Source organism: Colias philodice, unplaced genomic scaffold (genome assembly GCF_061535455.1).
Source record: "Colias philodice isolate Cphi_HAF_F1 unplaced genomic scaffold, ilColPhil1 Martin Lab GWU primary ptg000018l_1:14663442-14930425, whole genome shotgun sequence".
Taxonomy (NCBI): Eukaryota; Metazoa; Arthropoda; class Insecta; order Lepidoptera; family Pieridae; genus Colias; species Colias philodice.
The window spans coordinates 190,001-197,500 of record NW_028322191.1 but is presented as its reverse complement, the minus strand read 5'-3'; the positions used below and the strand labels follow the sequence as shown (position 1 = coordinate 197,500).

At 39.4% G+C, this 7,500-nt stretch overlaps 2 non-coding genes across 2 annotated transcripts in view; both read right to left on the bottom strand.

The window, feature by feature from the left end:
* Positions 1 to 106, bottom strand: part of LOC149474805 (5.8S ribosomal RNA) — a 157-nt gene extending 51 nt beyond the window's left edge. The window contains exon 1 of the ribosomal RNA XR_016318253.1: positions 1 to 106. This exon is cut by the window's left edge and continues 51 nt beyond it. This is a non-coding gene — a ribosomal RNA (5.8S ribosomal RNA).
* Positions 107 to 383: 277 nt separating this feature from the next.
* Positions 384 to 2,288, bottom strand: LOC149474804 (small subunit ribosomal RNA). The gene has a single exon (XR_016318271.1). It is a non-coding gene; the product is annotated as a small subunit ribosomal RNA (ribosomal RNA).
* Between the last annotated feature and the right edge of the window lie 5,212 nt (positions 2,289 to 7,500).

The window sequence follows — 7,500 nt, the reverse complement described above, 5'->3', positions numbered from 1 at the left end:
CGTTCGAAATGTCGATGTTCAAATGTGTCCTGCAGTTCACACTATGACGCGCAGTTAACTGCGTTCTTCATCGACCCGCGAGCCAAGTGATCCACCGTTCAGGGTAATAGTTTATTATAATAATGTTTTCGTTTCATAATCAAAGTGTTGTGCGCGTTCTTTTATGTAACGTTTGCGTGCGTGTACATAGGTTAAAATATGTACCGCGGCGCTTTCGCGAATCACTCTAACACGTCATACACTGACATGTTAGAGGTATTCGTTTTTTTTTTTAACGGATGCAGTCACATTCACGCGTCCCACGACACTCGTTCGTACTAATACACAAACACACACGAGGCGCGTATGCGAGTAGTGCGAGAGTGCGCAGTGCGTCGTTACGTTAATGATCCTTCCGCAGGTTCCCCTACGGAAACCTTGTTACGACTTTTACTTCCTCTAAATGATCAAGTTTGGTCAACTTCCCAGCAACGCCGACGGCCGTGAAGCCACCGCGTGTCGGTCCGAAGACCTCACTAAATCATTCAATCGGTAGTAGCGACGGGCGGTGTGTACAAAGGGCAGGGACGTAATCAACGCGAGCTTATGACTCGCGCTTACTAGGAATTCCTCGTTTATGGGGGATAATTGCAAACCCCAATCCCCAGCACGAAGGAGTTTCAACGGGTTGCCCGGGCCTCTAGGCCAGGGAGAACATGTTGATTCCTTCAGTGTAGCGCGCGTGCGGCCCAGGACATCTAAGGGCATCACAGACCTGTTATTGCTCAATCTCGTGCGGCTCAAAGCCGCCGGTCCCTCTAAGAAGAATTTTAATACGCCGCCAGTGAGTTGCGCGACCCGAGAGCCGCGCACACCTAAATGACGACGCCTATTTAGCAGGCTAGAGTCTCGTTCGTTACCGGAATTAACCAGACAAATCGCTCCACCAACTAAGAACGGCCATGCACCACCACCCACCGAATCAAGAAAGAGCTATTAATCTGTCAATCCTTCCGGTGTCCGGGCCTGGTGAGATTTCCCGTGTTGAGTCAAATTAAGCCGCAGGCTCCACTCCTGGTGGTGCCCTTCCGTCAATTCCTTTAAGTTTCAGCTTTGCAACCATACTCCCCCCGGAGTCCAAAATCTTTGGTTTCCCGGAAGCTGCCCGCCGAGCCATTGTAGTAACGTCGGCGGATCGCTAGATGACATATTTACGGTTAGAACTAGGGCGGTATCTAATCGCCTTCGAACCTCTAACTTTCGTTCTTGATTGATGAAAACACCTTTGGCAAATGCTTTCGCTGATGTTCGTCTTGCGACGATCCAAGAATTTCACCTCTAACGTCGCAATACGAATGCCCCCAGTTATCCCTATTAATCATTACCTCGGAGTTCTGAAAACCAACAAAATAGAACCGAGATCATATTCTATTATTCCATGCACGAAATATTCAAGCGGCATTTTGAGCCCGCTTTGAGCACTCTAATTTGTTCAAAGTAAAATTGTCGGCCCACCTCGACACTCACTGAAGAGCACCGCGATAGGATTTTGATATTGAACCGGCTTTTAACGACCGGCTCACCGACGATATGCTCCGCAAACGTGTCAGTATCACCGCGGATGCGGTGCACCGACAGCGCGGCGCACAAATGCAACTACGAGCTTTTTAACCGCAACAATTTTAGTATACGCTATTGGAGCTGGAATTACCGCGGCTGCTGGCACCAGACTTGCCCTCCAATTGTTCCTCGTTAAAATATTTAAAGTGTACTCATTCCGATTACGAGGCCTCGTAAGAGTCCCGTATCGTTATTTTTCGTCACTACCTCCCCGTGCCGGGAGTGGGTAATTTGCGCGCCTGCTGCCTTCCTTGGATGTGGTAGCCGTTTCTCAGGCTCCCTCTCCGGAATCGAACCCTGATTCCCCGTTACCCGTGACAACCATGGTAGTCGCAGAAACTACCATCGAAAGTTGATAAGGCAGACATTTGAAAGATGCGTCGCCGGTACTGGACCATGCGATCGGCAAAAGTTATCCAGATTCATCAAAATTAACGACTTCAGACGCCAGGCCCTCCGTCGATTGGTTTTGATCTAATAAAAGCACTCATTCCATCACTGGTCAGAGTTCTGATTGCATGTATTAGCTCTAGAATTACCACAGTTATCCAAGTAACTGAGTAAGATCTAAGGAACCAAAACTGATATATTGAGCCATTCGCGGTATCGCCTTAATACGGCTTGCACTGAGACATGCATGGCTTAATCTTTGAGACAAGCATATAACTACTGGCAGGATCAACCAGGGAGCTAACTAAAGCTTCCGCTAGAGCCTCAAACGTAACACGACGATGCCGCCGCGACGTTTGCTTCTCTATATAATTATATTATGTGCGCGAGGCGTGTTTAAATAACATGATATGTGACGGCGGCGACCGTCACACGCACACTATTCACACACACACACGGGCGCGCACACGTGGATAAATCTGAACACAGTCAGTTTAACCGTTGAAAGTATCATCTTAACGAGACACCCCTCAACAATTCCCATTCGCATCAAGCGAAGGAAAAATTTTAATATCGGTCAACTTTTATGACGCAAACGATCAATCTACGCACGGAGAGTGGAAGGATCGAAAATTGCGACCAAGTTTTGGAATATACGTGTGTTTCACACACACACGTATAAACATCTGATAAAAGCCCATTGGTACATCACAAACGTGTGCGATGTGAGCATTAAAAATTTTCATACTGCCGTTCAATAGTCGTAGTATATTTTTCACGGTCTGCGCTCCGAGAGTGTATCAAGATGCGTAATATTTATTACACTACACATATAAAATACAATCTACGAAACTGACAATCTATCAAACCGTCGGCAGACGCAATGTTACTACAGCTACTACTACTTCTTCTTCTACTACTACTACTACTACCACACTACTGAACACTGATCTTCTGATTTGAAGAGTTTTTGTTGTTCCATAAAATACTAAAGATTAATAAAACCGGCCAAGTGCGAGTCGGGCTCGCGCACAAAGGGTTCCGTAGCAGCAAATATAATAAATTACAGTTAAATCAACCTATCTCAAAAACTATAAGAGATACTTTGATCAAACCAAAAATCGTTGAAAGAGTTAATTAGCATGCATCACCTCTATTTTTTTTAGAATTTTATACCCCGTAGTTATAAAAATAGAGGGGGGGGGACATACTTTTTACGACTTTGAGAGCTGATATCTCAAAAACCGTTCACTTTAAGAAAAATGTTTTTTAGAAAACTTTATATCATTTTAAAAGACCTTTCCATTGATACCCCACACGGGTATGTACATCGAAAAAAAAAATTTCATCCCTCAGTTACATGTATGGGGGGCCCCACCCCCAATTCTTTTTTTTACTATTTAGTGTCATATTTTTGTAGCGGTTCATACAACACATATTCCCATCAAATTTCATCACTGTAGTACTTATAGTTTCCGAGTAAATCGGCTGTGACAGACGGACAGACGGACAGACGGACAGACGGACATGACGAAACTATAAGGGTTCCGTTTTTGCCATTTTGGCTACGGAACCCTAATAAAAACTGTATCGCGCCGTTTGCACAACACACGCTTTTATAATATATCATCTTTGGTCTTTTATTATTTTATAGAACTAACACTACTCTACAATTCTGTCAGACTCACCACCAAACACCAACCCCAACCCCACATCAACGCCACACCGACACGCGAACTGCGGCAACGAGGAGAGCGCAGAGCACACACGGGCGACGCGGTACAACAGCGACGAAATAATGATACATACACATACGTACAATCTCTCGCTGCTGCGCACGCGCATCGCCCCCCGTCTTCGCTAGCCTCGCGCACCGATTGTCTCGCATCCCGGCAATGGTGTTTCTGCTTGTTTAATTTTTCACGTATCACGCACGGCATATGTACATACATACATACATACATACATACATACATACGCCGCGCGCGACTAACGCCTCGTGTTTTCAAGGTCAAGTCAAAAAACTTTGTACGCGTGCAGTTACGGCGTGCAGTCGTCAAAAATAATTCATGATTATAAATTTCGTGGTCCATATTAAATAAATTATAAACAACAACAACAACAACAACAACAACGACAAAAGAGGGCGTTAATTTTTGATAGACATAAATTTGAACCTCAATGTAATAATAGTTAGGTTTGTGTGTAGGTTAGGTTAGGTTAGGTTAGCTTTTTAAAACTAAATTATTTCTGGCCACGAAATTTATAATCATAATATTAGCTACATTTCGTTTCTCTTTTCTCAGAAAATTCGAAAATTTTAAAATTCGAAAAAATTCGGCTATTCAACAACAACAACAACAACAAAAGAGGGCGTTCATTTTTGATAGACATAAATTTGAACCTCAATGTAATAATAGTTAGGTTTCTGTGTGACGATTTAATAGTTAGGTTTGTGTTTAGGTTAGGTTAGGTTAGGTAAGGTTAGGTTAGGTTAGGTTAGGTTAGGTTAGGTTAGCCTTTTAAATCTAAATTATTTCTGGCCACGAAATTTTTAATCATAATATTAGCTGTTTCGTTTCTCTTTTCTCAGAAAATTCGAAAATTTAAAATTCGAAAAAATTCGGCTAAATTAAAATACACCTTCCTATTTTTACCCCTTCTAAGAAACAAACATTTTGTACTCAACCGTTTTCATATTTAACAGGATTTCTAATTAAGAACACATACCGCAGAATAAACATGCCCAGTATTTTTCCTATTTCGGAGTTATACCACCGTATTAGGATAATTCGTATCGTATTACGGCGGTATTTTATTTCTTATTTTTTGGGTAAAAAATGACTTACAAAATATATGAAGCAAGCTATTTAAATAGTGGGTGTAATAGTAGGAAAATGCTATAAACAATACAACATACAAACTTGAACGGCTTATTAAGACGAAAAACTTAGTTTATAAAATACTAGCTTATGAATAGTAAATGTTGTGTACTATGTATATTGTAAATGTAATATGTAGGAAGACTCATCTTTCAACATTAACCGTATTAAGCTAAGTCTCTACTACATGACCCATTCTGGAGACCTTAAGATGACTAAGCAAGTAATCATAAGTTCTAGAGTGGGGAACAGTTAAGAAAACACCGATTTAGAAATTAATTTTATTCAACACGGACATTTGCTAAGGCATTCTATACATGAATTACTTTATTACGTAAATTATACGCTAAAATTATTCCTTGACATGTCCAGATGATCATATCGAAAGTCCCCAAGCGTGGGGGGGGGGGGGGGGTTATGCTGAGCGGGTAGTAGGGGGGTCAAAGGACCTTTATTTAGATTTTTGCTCATAAGTCTAAAACCTGCACAAATAGCATTATGGTTACTTCTAGGTAAATTTTCTATTTATAACATCTATTTTTCATATGTACCACGAGCGAAGCCGGGGCGGACCGCTAGTATATATATATAATATATCAAGCGGCATATCAAATGACGTGTGAATTACAATAAGTCATGTTTTATCAAAATCGGTTAATCTGTTTATTACATATAGGGCACCTTAGGGGTGATAGTGGGGATAAATAATCCAAATGGAGTAGCAAACGAAAGGATACATGTACATAATATATAGGTATGATTAGACATGGTTAAGATCAAAATCGGTTCTGCCATTTACTAGGGGTGAAAGGGAAAAGTTGAAAGTCTGTGAAAGTAGAAGGATATGGGAGCGGGAGAATAACCACATCCTGGAAATTTTGAACTCTTCTGTACCTAAGTTTTATAGCTCAGTTTAGTAATAAATTTTACTAACAGTTCTTTTGTGTTATTATTTATTTTATTTCTTAACTGTTCCATAATAATCTGTAAGTACCTACTTATAATTTAGTTGTATATGATAGTACGTGTTTCAAGACGTGTTTACTCAATAGTTATTGTGTGTTAAGTATAAGTAGTAACTACTATATGCAGTCACTATTCCACGCGGACGAAGTCGCGGGCACAGCTAGTATAATAATAACAACAAATAATTGATGGATAAATAACCATACCTTTCAATGCTGCCTGCCGTTCAATTTTCTCGGTTTTGGAGACGGTTTTTAATTTGTGTGTGCACATGCACATTTTTGTGGTTATCCTAAAAACGAATTCATAATAAATTATATACCATTATGATTTAGCTCGATATTTTTATAAATGTTACATAATTTTTTTCACTCACAACCATTTTATTATATTAATATAACAACGCAATGCAATTTCATGTACTATCTTTGAATCAATATCATATTTATTTCGACAGACATCGTCAGTTTGATTTATTGGTGTCAATTAAAAAAAATAAAAAAGTTTAACACAAATAAGGTTTCATATCTTTAATTAAAATATTAAATAAAATCCTCCTTGATGATTCCCAATTCGACTGTAGTCTGTACTGTTATTTTACCTCAGCCTTATGTGATTTAAAAAAAAAAATGCCAAATGTAAACATCTAAATGATTCACCGCATGTTCACCGCCCACTGTGTGGAGGGGACGCTTACGCTCCACGGTATTGGCCGTTAACCAAAAGTGCTAGCTCGCATTACGAACCGACGGCCGTAACGCCGTGTGGCGCGATCTGGACCGGTTTTATACAGAAACGGAAAAAAAGTACGGAGTATACAGACTACAGTTTCAATTTTGAACAACAGCAGTGAGAAAAAAAAAAAAAACCTAAAGTTGTAATTTTGAAATTCGAATTTCGAATTATACGTTCAACAATAATTATTATTTACGTTGGTCATTTGCGGGTATGATTTATTTTATTTTATTTACAAACTAGGGCTTCGCCCGTGGTACATATTATTTCGCAATAAAAAAAAGTAGCCTATGTTCTTTCTCAGCGTCTAAAGATTGTCTGTGCCAAATTTCATCACAATCGGTCCAGTAGTTTTGATGATGAGCCTATTCATTAACAAACAAAGTTTTCCTCTTTATAATATTAGTGTAGATACAATATTATGATTGTCAGATCTACCAACCCGATATGCACACAACATTTCATGAGAATCGGTCGAGCCGTTTCGTAGGTGTTTAACTTTAATTGGTTTAGATTATACAGAAGAATAATCTAAAAATCTATATATTATGTAGGTAGGTAGGTAGGTAGGTAGGTAGGTACGTACAATATAAAAATGAGACCCGTTTCGCGTTGTCACGGCATCACGTGTGAACGGCTGAACCGATTTCGATAATTCTTTCTTATCAAGTATATTCCTTGAAGTACGATTACGTACGGTTCTTATGTAGAGAAAACGTAAATTTAATTGATATACCACTTAAAAATTAATATTAATTATTAAATGGAGAAATAATTAAACTTGTAGGTACAGTTAATTTAAAGTTTTTTTTATTTTTTTTTTTTAGTAACTGTTTAACAAATAAGTGGTAGATTGATTAGCTATCGCCCGCGGCTGTGCCTGCATTGTTCAGAACTTAACAAATTATATATACTTACTAAAAGTTTC